Below are 18889 nucleotides of genomic sequence, written 5' to 3' on the forward strand. Positions count from 1 at the left end.
AAAATTAAATAAAAATTCTTGAGGAAATTATCCTTAACATTTTGGGACCTTCCTAGAAAAAACACTAGAGTGGCTTGTCATTTTCTTCTCCAGTTTGTTTTTGAGATGAGAATACTAAGGTAAAGAGGATTCAGTAACTTGTCGAGGGTCACAAAGCTCCTAAATATCTGAAGTCAAATTTGAACTCAGGAAGGTGAATCTTTGGGCTCCATACCCAGAGCTCTATTCATTACGTTTCTAGCTACTCACCTACTTTTTTTAGGTACTGTAAAATTCTATGAGTAACAGCTTCTATTCAAAGTCTCACTTCCTATGTGGAACAACAGACTTCTTAGAGCTGTCTTTTGTCATTATAAACAAAATAAAACTTTTTTTTTTAAATGACTTGTAGGGCAGCTAGGTGGCGCAGTGAATAAAGCACCGGCCTTGGAGTCAGGAGTGCCTGGGTTCAAATCCGGTCTCAGACACTTAATAATTACCTAGCTGTGTGGCCTTGGGCAAGTCACTTAACCCCATTTGCCTTGCAAAAATCTAAAAAAAATGACTTGTACCCTAAATTATAAGGAAATAAAGGTTTTATTTCAATGACAACATAATTATTTTTAAATGTTCATTTTTATTCTCCCAGAAAAATTTTCAACTTTTTAGTATAAAAATACAAATTACTGAAACCTGACATTTAAGGTATTTTTAAAACCTGACTCCAATTTTCTTTTTCTAACACTTTCAGATTATTCTCTTTAACTCTGGAAATTGTTCTACTGTTTACCAAACTTCGGCATGCCATACTTCAGTCTGTGCTTCACCTAAGTCCTTCTCAAAAATGAAAAATACTCTTACTTTCCCTCCCACCTCTGTCTCAGAAACTTCATGCTCCTTTAAAATTTAAGTCAACTATGGCCTTCTCCAGTGAAACTTTTCCTAAATTCTCTCCAAAAACAACTGTCTAGACCAGGGTCTCACAGACATCAAATCCCAAGTATTGACTTATCTGCCTGCGACTTGTATTCTTTCACCCAGAAGCTACTCAAGATCAGAATAACTTGCACATTTCAGGCAACGCAAGTTGAACTGAACTAACAAACTGTCTACAAATTTCATCACAATTTTATTGTTTCCCTTATCAGTTCATAACTAAGTGAAAAAACACAATTAAATAAACATTTAATACTTCTACAAATGACCAAAAACTGTTCTGTGAACAATTCTTAAAAATGTGTTTTTTAAAAACTTGAGTAGTTGAGGAGAGATCAATACCACGTTTGTAGGCATGATGTTTATAAACTGGGCTAAATTAAATTCTAAATACAGTGAAATCTTTTTTTTTACTTTCCTTCTTTTCCCTCTATCTCCAAAAACTGATAATAGCTGGTGTTTATGTAGTACTTTAAAGTTTTCAAAGTATGTCATATTTATACATGCATATCTATGAATGTGTATAAAAGTATATTAACATATACCTACACATAATACATATATTCTTGACTCTCAAAAATAACCCTGTAAGGTAGGTGACATTATTAATGACATCTTATAAATGAGAAAAGGAAGGCAGAAAGGACTAAGTAATTTGCTCACTGTTAATACATTTAATAAGTATCTGAAGCAGGATATGAATCTACTTTTTCCTAAACTAAGTCCAATACTCTATTTACTATGATATACTGGATAGGCAGATAAATATAGTAGCACAAGAGTTAATATCACCAAGTTTAGAATTACAGCAAAACTTAACAACAAAATCTATATACTGACACATGACGTTTTTATACTTCATCATAAACCTGCTAACACACACGGATCATTCTTTCAAAAGTATACACTTTTTCAAAACTAAACCAATAAAAACAATATTGACAAATTATATTTTAAAAACAAATCTATTCAGAATCTGTAATTCAGCACAAAGTACCATACTCCCAAAACCAAGAAAGAAAACAGGATTACCTTAATCATTTAACTTTCCTATCACTAAAATTAGTGATATCAGTTCCTATACTCCTTGTTTGCAAAGCAAACTTTAGAAAAGGCTACTTTCCTTCTTTGGACCTGTTTCCTTATCCTCAGGTTTGTTTCCATACTCTCCATCATCTTCCCCCAAAAAAACAAAACAAAACAAAAAAATTTAGCCTTGACAAAGTTTTTGTGGCATCTTTTAATTGTGGGATTTTTTTTTGTTTTTCTTTTAAAAACTAGTTCTATTACTCTACTGCTAATTTTTCAAGTTCCTTTAATTTAAAATGTAACTTTTAAAAAAGGGAAAAATGTACTTAAGAGTGGAGGAAGTCCTAGGATAGCCAGGTTAAAGGTTGGAGGTCAAGTAATTCCAATACATCTCATCTGATAAAACCAGTCAGATTCCAGGGTTCCACCAATCTTTCTGGCCTTAAAGATGTTAGGATCAAGGATTTACCACCACAACACTCCCTTATCTTTCTGCCTCTGGCTCAGGAATTGATAGTCAAATCAGCTTTAACATGACTACTCTGAAAAGGCTATCTAAATGACATATAACTCCACTTGGGAGTCTTTGTGATTCTGAGGTATGGATTGCATAACGTGCAGCTTTCCTCCTAGACTTTACTAATTCTCTTCTCATCCCCTAGATATCATATATTCATCTATGTTACTCCTACATTCCTAATAACCTTCCACTGTACCATTAGAAGCCCCCCATACCACTGCTAATAAATTATTCCTAAAAGAATCATAGTATATCCCCCCAACGTTTTATTCTTTCAATCAGGTTAGCATCCACAGAGGGTAGGCAACTACTTCTTAGAAGTAAAATATAAGGGGCTAAAAGTTTCTAGTACTGGCACTCAAGCCCCTAATGGCATGTTGTTGTTCAGTCCATTCAGTTATGACTGAGTTTTCATGACCCCATTTGGGGTTTTTCTGGCAAAGATACTGGAATGGTTTGCTATTCACTTTCCCCAGTGGTATATTCTCCATTAACAATCAGTCAGACTTAATTAGCTTTTAGAAAGAGTATTTACTAAGATAACACAACAAAGAAAGTTAATAGAAAATATTCTCTCCAATCCTAGAGGAGGGCAGGTACTCTCATACTCTCAAGATAGACTCTTACTCACTTTCTCTCTCTCTCTCTCTCTCTCTCTCTCTCTCTCTCTCTCTCTCACACACACACACACACACACACACACACACACACACAGAGTTCACAGAGAAAAAAGACTTAAAGTACAATGATAGTGAGACAAATCTACAGAGAACACAAGTGGCAAAGAGATACCTCCCAACTCCTGGCCCTGGAAGTCCTTTTTCTCCATTCACATAGCCCAGTCATGAAGTTACACTAGGGTGCCATTTTCCATTGGGTTCCTGGGGTCAGTGACTTTCTAGAATCCTTAGCTGGCACTTCTCTCCAGCATGAGAGGTAAAATTTCTGGTGCTCAGATGATCACCATTCTGAGTCCATCTGTCCTTGTTGTGTCTCTGCACTTACAATGTGGCCACATTCACTGTCATCAGCCACTATAGCTCCAGTGGGCACAGCTATTGTCACCACCTCTTTTAAACCTCTGAATATTCTTTACTCACAAGGCTGCCTGGGCATTTCCTCTCAGAATATCTGTTTGCCTAAGATCAAGAAAGAATAAACACAAAGAGACAGCTGCAATGTACTCATAGCCTTCATGGTCAAGTAAGAAAAAGGAAAAGCAACCTTTCTCCCTCTACAGCTCCAAGGGAAGCAATGAAAAGCAGTTCTGTTTCAGAGCCACAAAGGAGAGGGGAGAGAGAAAAAAGACAAAGGGCTTAGAGTAGTAGGCCTCCCCCTTTTTAAAATGTATATTGCTCAACAAACGGAAGTCACCAGGGTTCTTCTAGCTTCTTCAGACAATTAGAGAATTCATCATCATCACCATCATCATCATCATACAATACAAACTCCTGAGTCATAAGGAGTAAAAGAAGGCTCACAGCAAAGTTCCAAAGGAAGACTGGAACTGGAACCAGGCAAGGAACATCTGAACATGCTCCAAGAACTTCTCATAAAAAGCCAATAGACCTCCATTACAATAAAATCTTAGATCTCAAGCTACAAAGAAACTCAGCTAGTCTTATAGTGAAGGAAACAAACCCAGGGATGAAATGACTTATCCAAGGTCATAAAGATGATAAGCTTGTGAAGTAGGATTTGAAACCAGGTTGTCTTACTCCAGATGTAGCTCTTTCAGTGCTGCATCTCATTCACATTAGATCTATGCCTTGCTCCCAAGATATTACTTTGTATTTTGTACTTAATTTTCTATGTCTAAGGCACTTTTCAATTGCTAAATGGTCAAAGGATATGAACAGGAAATTTTCAGATAAATTTTTTGGGGGTTTTTCAAGGCAGTGGAGTTAAGGTCACACAGCTAGGTTAAGTGTCTGGGGCCGAATTTGAACTCAGGTCCTCCTGACTCCAAGGCTGGTGCTCCGTTCACTGCTATCATCTAGTTGCCCCCAAATAAAGAAATTAAAATCATCTATAGCAATATGAAAAAAATGCTCTAAGTACTATTAATTAGAGAAATGCAAATTAAAAGAACTCTGTAGCTAATCCTACCAGATTAACTAATATGACAGAAAAGGGAAATGATAAATGTCAGAGGGGAGATGAGAAAACTGGAACATTAATGTAATCTTGATGGAGTTACAAACTAATCCAAGCATTCTGGAGAACAATTTGGAACTATACCTAAAGGGCAATAAAACTGTGCATGCCCTTTGATCCAACAATAACAATATGAGATATGTATCCCAAAGAGATCATAAAAGAGGGAAAAAGGCCCACCTGTACAAGAATATTTATGGAAGTTCTTTTGTGGTGGCAAAGAATTGGAAATTTGGGGTATCTGCAACAGAGAATGTCATCTGTTTCCAGAGAAAGAATTGTGGAGTTTGAACAAAGACCAAAGACTATTACCTTTAATTTTAAAAAAAAAAGTTATCTTACTATGTAATTTTTCCATATCTCATACTTTATGTTTCTTCCTTAAGGATAATATTTCTCTCTCATCACAGTCAACCAAGATCAATGCATACCATGGAAACAATGTAAAGATTAACAGACTGCCTTCTGTGGGGGGTGGGGGAAGGCAAGCAAAATTAGGGGAAAATTTGCAAAATTCAAAATAAATAAAATCTTTTAAAAAAAGAATTGGAAATTGAAGGGAATTGGGAAATGGATGAAAAGCGATTGCTCTTTAAGATTTCAGAAAAACCTGCAGACTTACATGAACTGATTCTGAGTAAAGTGAGCAGAACCAGAAGAATATGTTATACAGTAATAGCAACATTATACAATGATCAACTATGTTGAACTTAGCTTTCTCAGCAAAAAAGTGGTCAAAGAAAATTCTAAAAGAACTGAGAATGGAAAATGTCATCCATATCCAAATAAAGAACTATGGAATGTAACTGCAGATAAAAGTATACTATCCTCACCTTTTTTTTAAGGTTTTTGCAAGGCAAATGGGGTTAAGTGGCTTGCCCAAGGCCACACAGCTAGGTAATTATTAAAAGTCTGAGGTCGGATTTGAACTCAGGTACTCCTGACCTCCAGGGCCATTGCTCTATCCACTGCACCACCTGGCCGCCCCTATCCTCACCTTTTTAATTTTATTTTTTTGCTTTTCCCTTCTCGTGGTTTTTCCCCTTTTTGTTCTGATTCTTCTTTCATGGTGTGACTAATATAGAAATAGGTGTAACATGATTGTAATGAATATTCTATATCAGAATAACTTGTTATTCTAGTGTGAGGAGAGGGAAGGGTGGGAAGAAGAAAACTTTAAAAAAATGGTTGTTAAAAAGTATCTCTACATATAATTGGAAAAATAAAGAAAAAAATTTCCTTGAGGGCAAGATCTGTTTCATTTTTTTGTCTTTGTAACCCAAGAGCCTGACACATAAATAGGAGAAACTCGCTAAATGCTTGCTGTATTGAATTATTTTCATTCTTCTTCCACAAAAGACCTTTAATGTGAAATATGAATAATGTTTGTCCTAAATTTTATTTTAAATTTTAATTTTAAAGTATCTGGAAAACTCACTCCAACCAAATCCACAGTTCTGGATTTGAATTTTCCCCTTACTTAGCAAAATTTTCAAACGGCAAGTTAAAGGGCTGAAAAACAGAAGAAGAAAAAATGGGAAATAAACTATCAGTCTAAGTACTAAATCAATGCCTTTTATAATCTCAATCAACTACTAGTGGATCTGATAAGAATAGTCTAAATTATCATATATAGAGATAAAAATAGAGAAATCATATGATGGGCAGAAGTATTTTTAACTGATCAATAGTTCCAAATATGTAGTGTTGCTTTGGGACACTGAAAACGTTGGGAGACCAAGTTGTCATCACAGACATGCTGGACTACTAAAAGTAGCATGAACAAAGAAGATGGTATGAAAGGCCCTGGTGTTCATGGTATCCACGAAACCTTAAGAAAATCTTCCATTGTATAGGTATCTGTTCATTTGCTGGGAAATGTAGTCAAGAATTGCATAAAGTGAGATAATCAGGCCCCTTGGAAGGAACAGACACACTAATATAACAGTGTATTTTGGGCAAAGCCAGGAATTTTCTTAAGAATCAATGTATTATTTTTTGAATCAATGTATTTTTAAGTAAAAGTCAGTGTTTCTAAATATAGTATTAGCAAAAGTGAGCATATCACAGTATATATAATAATCTAAACACACACACACAAATTTTTAAATCACTGATTACTAAAAATACTTAAGAAATCCTCAAGAAAACATTAAGGAAATAGTTAAGAAAAGTAAAGAAGTTGAAAGGATTCAAATAAATGTTAAACAAAAAAATATGCTTTTAAAGCATTAATGCTACAAACAAGAGCCAATATGGAAAGCTGAAGGAAAGCAACTGTCTTCTACATATACTCTTAATAGCTGCAACTGTTATCAAGAAACAAAAATTGTCTAGGCAATTTTCTAAGACAAAAATCTAAGAAAATAGAGAAAAAGAAAAGAATTCTTTAGAAAATGACTGGCAATTTCTGTAAAACTGATGGCTGGTATAATGGATGACAAGCAAATTAAGATAACAAATGACTTATTGACCTTGCAAAGAACATGCCTGTTCCAAGTTGCTTCTAGATCTCATTTCTTTGCACACTAGCAGATCTTCCTGGAGATGTTTTTTGGTTTTGTTTTTTTGGCAAAGCAATGTAATTAAGTGACTTGCCTGAGGTCACACAGCTAGGTAACTATTATGTGGCTGAATCTGGATCTGAACTCAGATCCTCCTGACTCCAGGGTTGGTGCTCTATCCACTGCATCACCTAACTGCCCCCCTGTAGATGATTTTTTTAAAGTTATTTTTTTAATTGTCATAAGGAGTCAAGGAGAATGTTACATAATTAACTTATCTAAAGTCTCTGTTCTGTTTGAATCATATTCAGTTACAGCTAAAACCTAATCTCTTTTCATGGGATGCTGATTAATTATATTCACCAAAACTATTAAAAATAAGTCCAATTTCTATAAAAGACTGCCAGAAAGGCTACACACACACACACACACACACACACACACACACACACACACAAACACACACAGATGAGGGTTGAAGTCCCAGATGATCTTTAGATCCCTCTGACTCTAGATTTCATAATTCTCAACAATGAACTGGACTCTAGATAGATATTCAAGCTCTGGCTTTGCCATTGCTCTAAGGCAATTTACTCAAACTCTTTGTCCTCAGTATCTCAACTCGAAAATGGAGATAAATAATACCTGTTCCATCTACCACAAAAATGTTTTTTTTAATCTATAATAAAATCTCAATTAGCCAAAACCAGTCTTTAAGAGGGATAAAATAATTCTTAATATGGCAACACAATGTACAGTAAAAACTACAATTTGGATTAAACTACTGTGATAAGAATAGGGATTATTCCTGTGATTTCCCTAGAAAAGGGAACAATTCTCCATAAAGTGCTTATACCGTAAGTTTGTTTACAAGTTTCTGAGAGCCAACATTTTTCTTGCCATGAATTTTACTAGCAATGAGTGAAGGAGTTAACTGTGCCACTGAAACATCTAACAGGGGCAGAGAGGGCTGGACTGAGATCAGGAAGATGGAGTTCCCATTCAGCCTCAGACACTTACTAGCTGTGTGATGCTGGGAGCACAATAAGAGTTCCTGCCTTACAGGAGTAAATATAAGACTTGTTAAAGACTTGTTAGTCTGCCTGACACAGTGTTAGAGAAATGCTGATTTCCTCCATTCTCCCATCCCCCCTACATTCTCATAATCCCACAATCTGTATAATCCTACTAGGATAGTCAACTAGTTGGGCATCCAGAGTTTATTAAGTACCTACAAGACTATGCTAAATCCTGAGGGGACAGAGGAAAGCAAAATAGAGTCCCTGCCATCAAAGAACTCACAGACAAATGGGAGATACAATAAGTAAAAAAAATTATGTAAAAACAAGTTATATACAGGATAAACTGAAAAAGGAAAAACAAAAAGAGGGGAAGGCATTAACATTAAAATGATCAGGAAAGGCTTCTTGAAGAAAGTGAGATTCTAGCTGGAACTTAAAGGAAGCCAAGGAAAGCAAGGTGACAGGTGAGGAGAGAATTCCAGGCCATGAGGAACAGCCAGCAAAAATCTAGGGTCATGGACATTTTTGTCGAAGGAGGTCATTGTCACTGGATCACAGACTAAGAGAGGTCTAAGAAGACAGGAAAGGTTGGAAAGCGTTATGTTAATCAGATGCTATAAAAGCCAAAGTATATTTGATCCAGGCAGTAATACAGGGAGGCACTGAAATTTACTGAGTAGCAAGGTAGTAACAAGGTCAGATCTGGACTTTGGGAAGATCAATTAGACTGGAAATCAGGAGAAACATGAGAGAGAGAGAGAGAGAGAGAGAGAGAGAGAGAGAGAGAGAGAGAGAGAGAGAGAGATGGGCCAGCAGATTACTACAATAGTCTAGGTGTATGAGGTGATCAGAGTCTGACATTTCATATTATTATAAAATGACTAATTCTGTGCAAGGGCAAAAATGGCAACTTATGGTTAGAAACTGCTTTCACAAATACTCTCTTTTAATTATTTAATTAAAGCCAGAGAAATAGCAAGAGGCAGCTGGTAAACCTAATTCACATAAAATTCTTAATCCAATGCTCTTTCCACTACAAAGCACTTCTGGATTGCATATTAACAACAGACTCATGTAGTCATTACTCATTACCTCAGTGTTTGTTTCTCTTTTCTGAACAATTCAATAATTTCTATTTCAGTTATGAAGAAGGAATATACTGATAATATCAGAAGAGTGTTATGTGTCTGATTTCTTTGTGGTTAAAAATTCTAGATATGACCAACCACAAAGGAGTTACTGATTCACCTGTCCCAGCACTTAAAAAGATTACTTTCCCAGAGAAAGATATCTATTAGTAAACATAGCATTTCCATAATTTCTATGGACAAAATCACCAACAACTTAGGATATTATCTCTTTAAAGAATGGCCTTATTGTTATTCTCTTAGGAGGAACATCTACCCAAGAATTACACAGGAAAAAGGGAAATTGTTTAAGAGAGAAGCAGGTTAGTTTGGGATGCTTTTCTCTCCACCCTGCCTAATTTCGCAGTTCTGTCTGTTTTATAACCTTAGAATAAGAGGGGGGAAATTGTGGTAGACTGAGAAAAGCAGTTACAACTTCTCAAAAGATTAAACTACTAACTTCACCACAGTCCTGATGGAAGTAGACAAAAAAAAAAGAACAATGTATTAGAACATATTAATGTATTGAAACAGGCTGTTAGAATGTATGACAATCATCAATCTCTCAAGAATGATTAAAGCTGGGGGCGGCTAGGTGGCACAGTGGATAAAGCACCAGCCCTGGGAGTCAGGAGTACCTAGGTTCAAATCAGGTCTCAAACACTTAATAATTACCTAGCTGTGTGGCCTTGGGCAAGCCACTTAACCCCATTTGCCTTGCAAAAACCTTTAAAAAAAAATGATTAAAGCTCAATCACAATAAACTTTCTAGAATATCTGCACTTGATATTCACATCCAAGATAATTTTAACTTGCCAAATACATTATTTTTTGTTTACTTAACATGATTACATTGGTATAAGAAACTCCCAGTGAGGAAATTCCCTCTACCAATGTAAGTTAGCATCAGTTCAGCAACTTTTAGCTTGGAGAACTTCCATGGGCACTGAAAGATTAAGAGACTTGCCCAGAATCACAAAGCTAGTATGTATCAGAGGTAGTACTTGAACCCAGGTAACTCTAACCCCAATGCCAGGACTCCTCTGGCTATGCTAATGCCACCTCTCAAAAACTTGTTTTTCCAAACTTGCTTATCTTCCAGAATTATTTATTTATCTGTTTGTTTGGTTATTTATTTATAATGAAAATTTAGACATAATATTTAGAAAGTGTGGAATTTAAAATAACTCAAGACAGAAAAGTAAATTATTTTAAATTATTTTAAAAAGAGATGGCCATAAATTACCAACAAGAAAATATCACTAGAGATTGTAAGACATGATTTAGTTCAACACCAAAAAATGTACTTATCATAGTGCTAAGCTCTGGGGATTCAAGGACAAAAAAACAGAAGTGTCTCGGCCTTCAAGAAGCTTACAATTCTATAATTTTATAGTACATATAAAAAGTAATTTATAAAATATTCCTACCCTTTAATGAAGAAATTCCATTACAACTTATACCTCAAGGAAGTCACTAATAAGAAGAAAGTCCCAATATATTTAAATATTTATAGCAGCACTTTTTGTGATAGCAAAGAATTGGAAATAGAATACATTGACTGACCATGTATTATAGACAAAACAAATTGTGACACATGCATGTAAAGGAATATTACTATTACATAAGAAATCATGAATGTGAAAAATACAGAAGATAGTAAAGATCTACATGAATTGATGCAAAGTAGAGCAAGCAAAGCCAAGAAAAGAATATACACAATGACTTCAACAATGCAAATTAGAAGTACAACCACATACATACACACACACACACACACACACACACACACACACACAAATATCAAAAATGAATATAGGAAAATTAAAAAGATAAAACAGGACTCAAATTAAGAAATCTAAGTAGACAAACCCAACTCAACCCCTTTGTAGTTGTGGAAGGTCCACAAGTTTTGCACAATGCACATATTTCAGACTTTTTCAATGTATATCTGTTCTTTTTTGTGCTGATTCTTTGCTTTTTTTGGTGGGGGAAGGGGTTAGGAGACAAACAATAAAAATAACAAATACAACTTGTTATATCAGATGGTTCTCTGGGAGGCAGAGGAATCCTGGGGAAAACTATGATGATATGAAAGCAAAAGATTTAAAAAAAATTTTCTAAAGAAGGAAAAGAAGAATTGGGGTAAGAAAAAAAATCAAAAGAGCTTTACTGCAGTTAAATATGGTTAAGAAAAGTTTTTTTAAAAGTGAATGAGCAGGGGCGGCTAGGTGGTGTGGAGCAGCTAGGTGGCGCAGTGGATAAAGCACTGGCCTTGGAGTCAGGAGTACCTGGGTTCAAATCTGATCTCAGACACTTAATAATCACCTAGCTGTATGGCCTTGGGCAAGCCACTTAACCCCATTTGCCTTGCAAAAACCTAAAAAAAAAAAAAGTGGATGAGTGGAGCAAGAGGAAAGTTACAAAAGTTGTAAAAGTGACAGATTTTGGCAAATGACTGGAAAGGAGAAGAATTTAATGTGAAGGCCAAAGAACAATAATTTTCATAAATTTTCTAACTTCTATATAGCCTTCTTTATCACTGACTTAAACAGGGATCTAAATGAAAACATTCTAGTAAACACAGGGAAGGATATATTGGAAATCAACAACCTTTAAAGGGAATATAAAAGTTATATGTCCACCACATGAGCAGAGTGCTGTAGAGTTTGGGCCAAGATTATTTACGGCCCCATAGTTCTACATTATGCAATCACAGTTTTCAAATTCACTAGTAACAAAAGGAAAACGGGTTCCATTAATAATTCATAACTTCCTATCTTATCAAGACCATATCAGCCTTTGTCCTGTTTCTTTGGAGCTCAGCAAATGTAAAATGTTTATTATTAAAGGTGTGCCTTAAGAACAAGGGATATTATAAACAGCAGAAAATTCTTCCTAGCAGGTAATTTTATAATTCTATATAAAAAACTATAACTTTTTTGTGTTTCAGATGATATAAATAGCTCAAACTGTAAACTTTATTCCATGAAATCGCCTCTCTAAAATCTACCTAATTTCAATGCTGAAGTTGCCTGAAATAATTAGAGGGGTTTTTTATGCTTACCATTTTGTTTCCAAAAAACAGACTGAACCACTAATCAAACTTATGGTATATAGCATCTCACTTAGTATTTGCCATATAGGATGTGTTCAATATATAGTTTTTGAAATCAAAATGCATCCTGATATCCTTTAAATCAGAATATCAACTTTAAAAAAAATAATTCAAATTTTATTATGGGGCAAACAAGTATAAAAAGTCATGCTGTGAAATATTAAGAAACACTTTATTCTGGCCAATAAAAAGGAGCAACTTGTCATATGTGAAAATAACATCTCAAAATATGTTACACCTTTAGTGGTTTTTCCAGGAAATACTGGAATCTGTGCTACCCCATCCTGAATGAAATTAAGGCCATATAGCTGTGAAACAGACTCACAAAGAGAATGGACTATCCTTTCAGAGAGATCAAGTCCAAGACTAATAAAAGTCAAATTGAGCTTTTTTCTTTTTTAAAAAAATATTTTATTTTAATTCAAAGTGCTACCAATTTAACATAGGCAAAAGCTGAATATTTTAATTTGGCAGACTATCTTCTTAATAAAATAATTCAAAAATAACACCCTGGGATTTACAAAACAGTTTCTAAGTCTTTCTCATCTTAACATCAAGATCCTGTTCCAGGATCTGTTCCAATGGCTCATCTTGGAATCAAGTTCCCTAGGAAGTCATACTAAGCTAAAAAGATTTTAAAGAGTAAATGGCAGGAATGGACCTTTGGCTCAGGTACTTTTAGGTTTAGAGAAGCCATCAGCAGGTTAATTACAGCATTCCAAGAATTCTTGAAAACCACACACCAACTCATTAGGATTTCAATCTTTAACTATGGAATAAGCACCCTTGTTAATGAAATCCCAGATCCTTAAAATATTAAAAAAAGCTATTGAAAAGGATACTCTCCTGATTAACAATATTGAAATTCCTTAAACTATGATTTGTATTTCCATATCATGTAATGATAAAATGAATTTCATCACAATATAAAGTGCAATAAAGCGGCACACTTCTTTAAAAATGGAAATGTTCATGAATTGCTCTATGTGAACTTGTATACAAGAAATAAAAAACACTTTTCATTAAAAAAACACAAAATCACTATCTAAGATCTCTATTCTTTAGTTTAAAAATAGGAAATATACTATAATAAATTAAATATTAAAAGGGAAACCATCTGTTAATTGGTTCAATAGTAATGTAGAGGATCTTATTGAGTCCATTATCAAGACAACTTGAGAAATTATCACTACTTTACAACAATAAGATGATACTAAATGACAGAAATAAAATTTTTTGAGAACCCAAAATAATCTATAGTATCCAAGTAAAAAACATTTTTGCGACTCAGTAAATGAATTTATTATATATTCTATTTAGTCACATTTGTATCTTATCCCTCTACTAAACTATTAAGTTCCAAAGGCCCTAGAAAGATCTTCTGTAAACTTTGTTTTCAAGTTCAGCAAATACATGGGACAGTTTTTGCACATAGAAGGTTCTTTATTAATTATTTATTTTACTAAATAAAGGGTTATCATTGTATTCAAGTACAAAAGTTTATCAAAATAATATTTTTAATCAATTTGAATATACAGATACATAATCAAGTCATACTTTTATTACTCTAAGATGCAAGAACCCTAATGCTACCCAAAAGAAAACACTGGAGAAAGACCCTAAAGTAATCAAACTCTGACAACCCAAATCATATGCTAAAGAAAATGTCAATTCAAAAAATATTTAAGCACCTACTTCGAGCAAGAAACTGCAACAATGAAAAATGACATACGCTCCCTATCCTCCAGGAACCTACAATAATGGAAAAGATGAAACCTATAAACAAATGGGACAGGAAAGCTTGTTTGATTGGGGGGGGGGGGGTTTCCAGGTTTCAGGGAAAGAGGCAGAATTCACAGGGGTACCAAAAAAAAAGGGCATTTGAAATTTATTTTCTTCCTCTCTTGAAATTCTTGAATGATGCTACTAAACTAAATAAATCAATATTTAGTTAATAAAGTTAGCAAATTTAGCTCTTTATAAAAATTAGCTCTAAAATGAACCAGTGTTCAACATTAAAGTTACCACCAAATGTTATTTTTTTCCAATGAAAGATAATGTCTTGTTAAAAAAAAATAATTATTGCCTTACAAGAATTTTTGGACACAATGATGAAGCTAAAGGAAGAGAAGAGAGAGGAATACTCAATGGAATTTCCCCACATTCTACTTTCCTCACACTTTCAAAAGGAAGATAATTTAAAGATGGTCATCATTAAATGAGGTTGCCACTATCTCAGAAAACCTCCATGACTTAAAAAATACTTAACTCGAAAACAACTGTTTCTATTAATCATACAGGTAAGACCTAATTGCTACTAGGGGCATTCCGTTTAAAATTCATGATGCGTTGTAAGAACATAAACTGATTAACTCCAAGAAAATTCTAGCAATAGTAAAAGAATTATGTACCTAGAAAACAAAAGTTACAATTTACTTTTACTTTCACAACTGTCAGTGCTAGAGAAAGGAAACAGATGGAGAAAGTAAATGTACTATATAAATCTAGTATTAAGAAAAAGAAAAACAAGAAAAATTTACCTGTAGAAAGCACTCCTGTGAGTATCTTAAAATTCTCTATATGGATTTTATCATTTCAAAGATGTTGGCACCTATCCCTTTTATTTTGTACTTTACAACTAGCCTCCTCCAGTGGTAGCTTGTTTTAACAGCATATGGTTAACTTTTCACTCAGTCTTCTGAGCTAAATGGTTTCTTTTTCAGCTAGGTGTGCTTGTAATAGAGAAGTTGTTCAGCGGAAGGACCTTTAACAGGTTTGGATTCCGTGATTTTTCTCTCTCCTCTTTCTCCCCACCCCTCTCTCTCTCCCCTTCCCCAAAATCTTCCTAAATATGCACTTGTCAAAAGAAACACCCACTGAAAGTGTCAAAATGGTAATGCTGTTGCAGCCTTTCACACTCCCGGTTACATAGTGCCAATATCTCGAACATGCTCCAATCTCAAAGATTATGTCCCCAAATAAACGAAAATAATTTACTGATTCAAATACAAAGAATGTGCTGAAGAAGACACTGATTAGTGCCGATTTAAATATGAAAATACAGCTTCCACTTCATTGAACTAAAGAGTAGGGATGTGAGAGTAAGGTTTTATATTCGAATCATCATGTGTGTTTTGATATTAAGGTGAACAGAAACCCTCAACTGGGAATTTTTTTTTCATTAAAACAGTTTTGTTATTAAGTATTAACAAAAGGATCATGAAATGTGTTTCACTGTGGTGGAAGGATCTACGATGTGATTTTTTCCCCTAATAGGGGCATAACCACAAACACGAGCACACATAGACACACATACATACATACATACATACAATCATTAACACCGAGAGAACTGCAAAATAGTTCATATCCTCTTCGGTTCCAACAATTCACTTCACACCTGAAAACTTGTTAAGTCAATGGAATTGGGGGGGGGGAGCCGCCCCTCGTCCCCACCAAAGTCAAGGTCAGCAAAGTCAAGTTCTCTGGCTCGGAGACCACCCGAGGGCTGGCAGCGCCGCCCCAGCCCCCCAACTCCTCCCTCCCAGCCCCCCAGCCCCTCACGCGTCACGAAGAGGCTGCGGGCGGGGGGCGCCGGCAGCCCTCGCCCCCATGCCCTCAGGGCACCCGCAGGGAGGAACGCGCCGGGGGGGGAGGGGAGGAAGCTGCGGGAGGGGGGGAGAGGGCTGAGGGGGACGGGTGGAGGAGGCGAAGCGCAGGCACAGACAGGCGGACGGACGGAAGGCCGGACGGACGCGCGCACGCGCGGGCGCGCACCCCCGAGCCTCCCCCGCTGGGGCGCGTCATCTGGGGGGGCTGGATGAGGTTTAGGCAAAAAAAGGAAAAGCAAAAAGCTGTCCCTTCGGGCTCCCCCTCCGGGCTCCCGTGGGGCTCCGGGCGCGCGGCGCGGGGCCGAGGGCAGCAGGGGAGGAGGGCAGGGCAGGGCGGCGGCAGCCCCTCCTCCGCCGAGACGCCCACCCTCCTCACCCCCCGGCCCGGGCCCGCGGCTCCCCGCCCCCATCGGGCCGCGGCGGGCGGGCCGGGCCGCACTCACCGCACTGTGTGCCGGCGCTGCGCGGGGGCTCCCACCGTTACCGCCGCCGCAGCCCTCGCTGCTCGCTCTCCCCCGGCGGCAGTGGCAACTCAGCCAACGCTCCGGCCCCGCCCTCCCGACTGGGCCCAGGCGCAGCCGAACCCGCCGCCCAGCGCGGCGGCGGCGCCCGCCCCGCCCCGGCCCGCCCCGGCCAATGGGGAGGCCCCCGGCGGGCCCCGCCCCCGCCGGCGCCGCGCCCCGCCCCGCCCGCCGCGGGGGGGGGGCCTCGCGGGCCGCGCTCCCGTCCCTCTGCCTTCCTCTCGCTCCCTCCCGGCTCCCTCCCCGGCTTCTCCGCCCCTCCTCGCTGGCGACACGGCCACCCCGAGCCCGGAGACTCGCGGGCCTTCGGCGCAGACACCCGGGCTGCACCCACCGCGGGGGCGCGCGTCTCGGCGTGGCTCGCGCTGGGTTTGGTTGACTCGTCAGCACCCAGCAACCAGGAGGGGAAGACTCCGAGGGGGCGGGGCCGGGCCGCGGCCTGACAGCGGCGGGGGCGGGACGCCGGCGGGACAGAGGAGCCGATTGGTAGCCCGGGAGAGCGGCAGCGGCCCGAGGCGGCGGCACGCGCTGTGGGCGGGGCCTGCTGGAGGAGGCCGGGTCCCCGCTTGTCACTGCAGAGAGGAGGGGAAACCCGGTCTGGGCAGAGCTAGGCCGGCCCCGCGGCCAGGGAGGGGGCGCCCGCCCCGCCCGAGGGGCCGAGGACAGAGAGCACTTCTGGATGCGTGCCCAGGGAGGAAAGGGAGCCTCGGGCCGCTGCCAGGGGAACCCTACCTACCCGAAAGGGCGGGGACCGACTCACCACTGTCCAGCTGTTGCACACACACACACCCTCTCCATCATTCTTTTTTTTTAAAGATGTAATTTATTTTGAGTTCCACAGTTTCCCCCTACTCTTGCTTCCCTCCCCCACCCCCCCGCATAAGCAACGTGCGGGGCTTGGCATCGTTTCCACGCTGCGCATCCCTGTCCACCGTGCCAGCGCGCTGCGCTCTGCATTGGGCACAAGCCGCTGGATAGCCCGGGGACGCTCCTCCTGCACACGCCGCCGGTCGCGCCCCACTCCCGGAGAAGGCACAGCCCCTCAAGCTGCAGACTCCCCGGCTAGCCGCGAGGCGATGAAGTCAGCACGAATCGAGAAGACAAGGGCACAAATCCTTACAGCCCGCGGAGGAGCCAGCAAGATTTACTCTTTTTTTTTAAATTAAAATTGAGAATGAACATGAAAGATTATCCGCATTCATCCGGCACATGCAAACGATAATAATGCCACTAATCTTGAATAGTATTTAAAACTGCAAAAGAAATCTAGGTTCAAAAGCAAAATGGGGGGGGGGGGGAGTGGTGAGGAATGCTGCGGGGATTCCTCTAAAAAAAATCAGGGACGCTGAGACTGTGATCCACTAAATCCAAACCATGCAGCGCTATAGTAGGCAGACACACTGAATAAAATCGAAACCTTCCACCTGGCAGGCGCGCGATTAATGTTTGCTGCATTCAATTGTCCGATGTAACTGAAAAACACACTGCCCGTATTGACCTTTCACAGTCACTGTAGCCGGGGATACAATTCGGCACCTCCCGAGAGTACTTTGTTATCCTGGGGTGAGGATGCTGCTGCAGCTCTTCCCACAGGTAGCGAGATGGAGATACGATCTTGCCGGCTCTGCAGGGAGCCTGCCGCTACTTTTGTAGGTTAGCAGGTCCCAGTCGATACTGATGGAAAGCAATACAAGAGAAACAGGAGAGCTCTGGCCTCCAACATACGCGAATTCAACAGAGGGGTATACTCCCGGCTGAAAGGAAGGATAGCTAAGATCCCTGAGGAATTTAGCTCCATTTTCCTATTTATAACTCCTGCCCCAGGCTTCTGTAGAATCAAAATAAGGATTATTATCTTTGATTTATTTTTATAAACCTTGAAAAAGACAGGGGAGGGGCAGCTAGGTGGCAAAGTGGATAGAGCACCGACCCTGGAATCAGGAGAACCTGAGTTCAAACCCGGCCTCAGGCACTTCATAATGACCTAGCTGTGTGGCCTTGGGCTAGTCACTTAACCCCATTGCCTTGCAAAAACCTAAAAAATAAAAGAACAAAATAAGAAATTGAAGGGATTAGACTAGACAATGAGAAAAACACAGGGGAAATTTAACAACTGAAAGCCCATTTTTACTAGGTCCGAGTTACTTTTAAGCTCAATAGATAAACTACTTGTGTAACATAATTTTGTTGAATTAAATTATGCATAATGTGTCCTCTCCAGTATCCAAAGGTGATTTACCATTAGAAAAATAAACACCAGTGAGTTGCTTTTCCCATGATGGTGAAGAAAGTGATTGAACCACTAGTAGTACTTCAAACAATTTCTGACTGTGACCAAAGTGCTACTTATTCTCTAGATAATTAA

General features: G+C 38.9%; 1 protein-coding gene across 3 annotated transcripts in view; it reads right to left on the reverse strand.

Annotated features, from left to right (window-relative positions):
* Nucleotides 1-16922, reverse strand: part of CDKL5 (cyclin dependent kinase like 5) — a 250898-nt gene extending 233976 nt beyond the window's left edge. For 2 of the 3 annotated variants that reach the window (XM_074192328.1, XM_074192327.1), the window contains exon 1: nt 16447-16564. The gene's annotated coding sequence lies outside the window, so the exon portion shown is untranslated. Of the gene's footprint in view, nt 1-16446; nt 16565-16858 lie in introns of those variants that run through there. The other variant, XM_074192329.1, reaches the window with a different exon arrangement.
* Nucleotides 16923-18889: the final 1967 nt, after the last annotated feature.

The sequence above is a fragment of the Macrotis lagotis genome, chromosome 6 (assembly GCF_037893015.1).
Source record: "Macrotis lagotis isolate mMagLag1 chromosome 6, bilby.v1.9.chrom.fasta, whole genome shotgun sequence".
Classification (NCBI taxonomy): domain Eukaryota; kingdom Metazoa; phylum Chordata; class Mammalia; order Peramelemorphia; family Peramelidae; genus Macrotis; species Macrotis lagotis.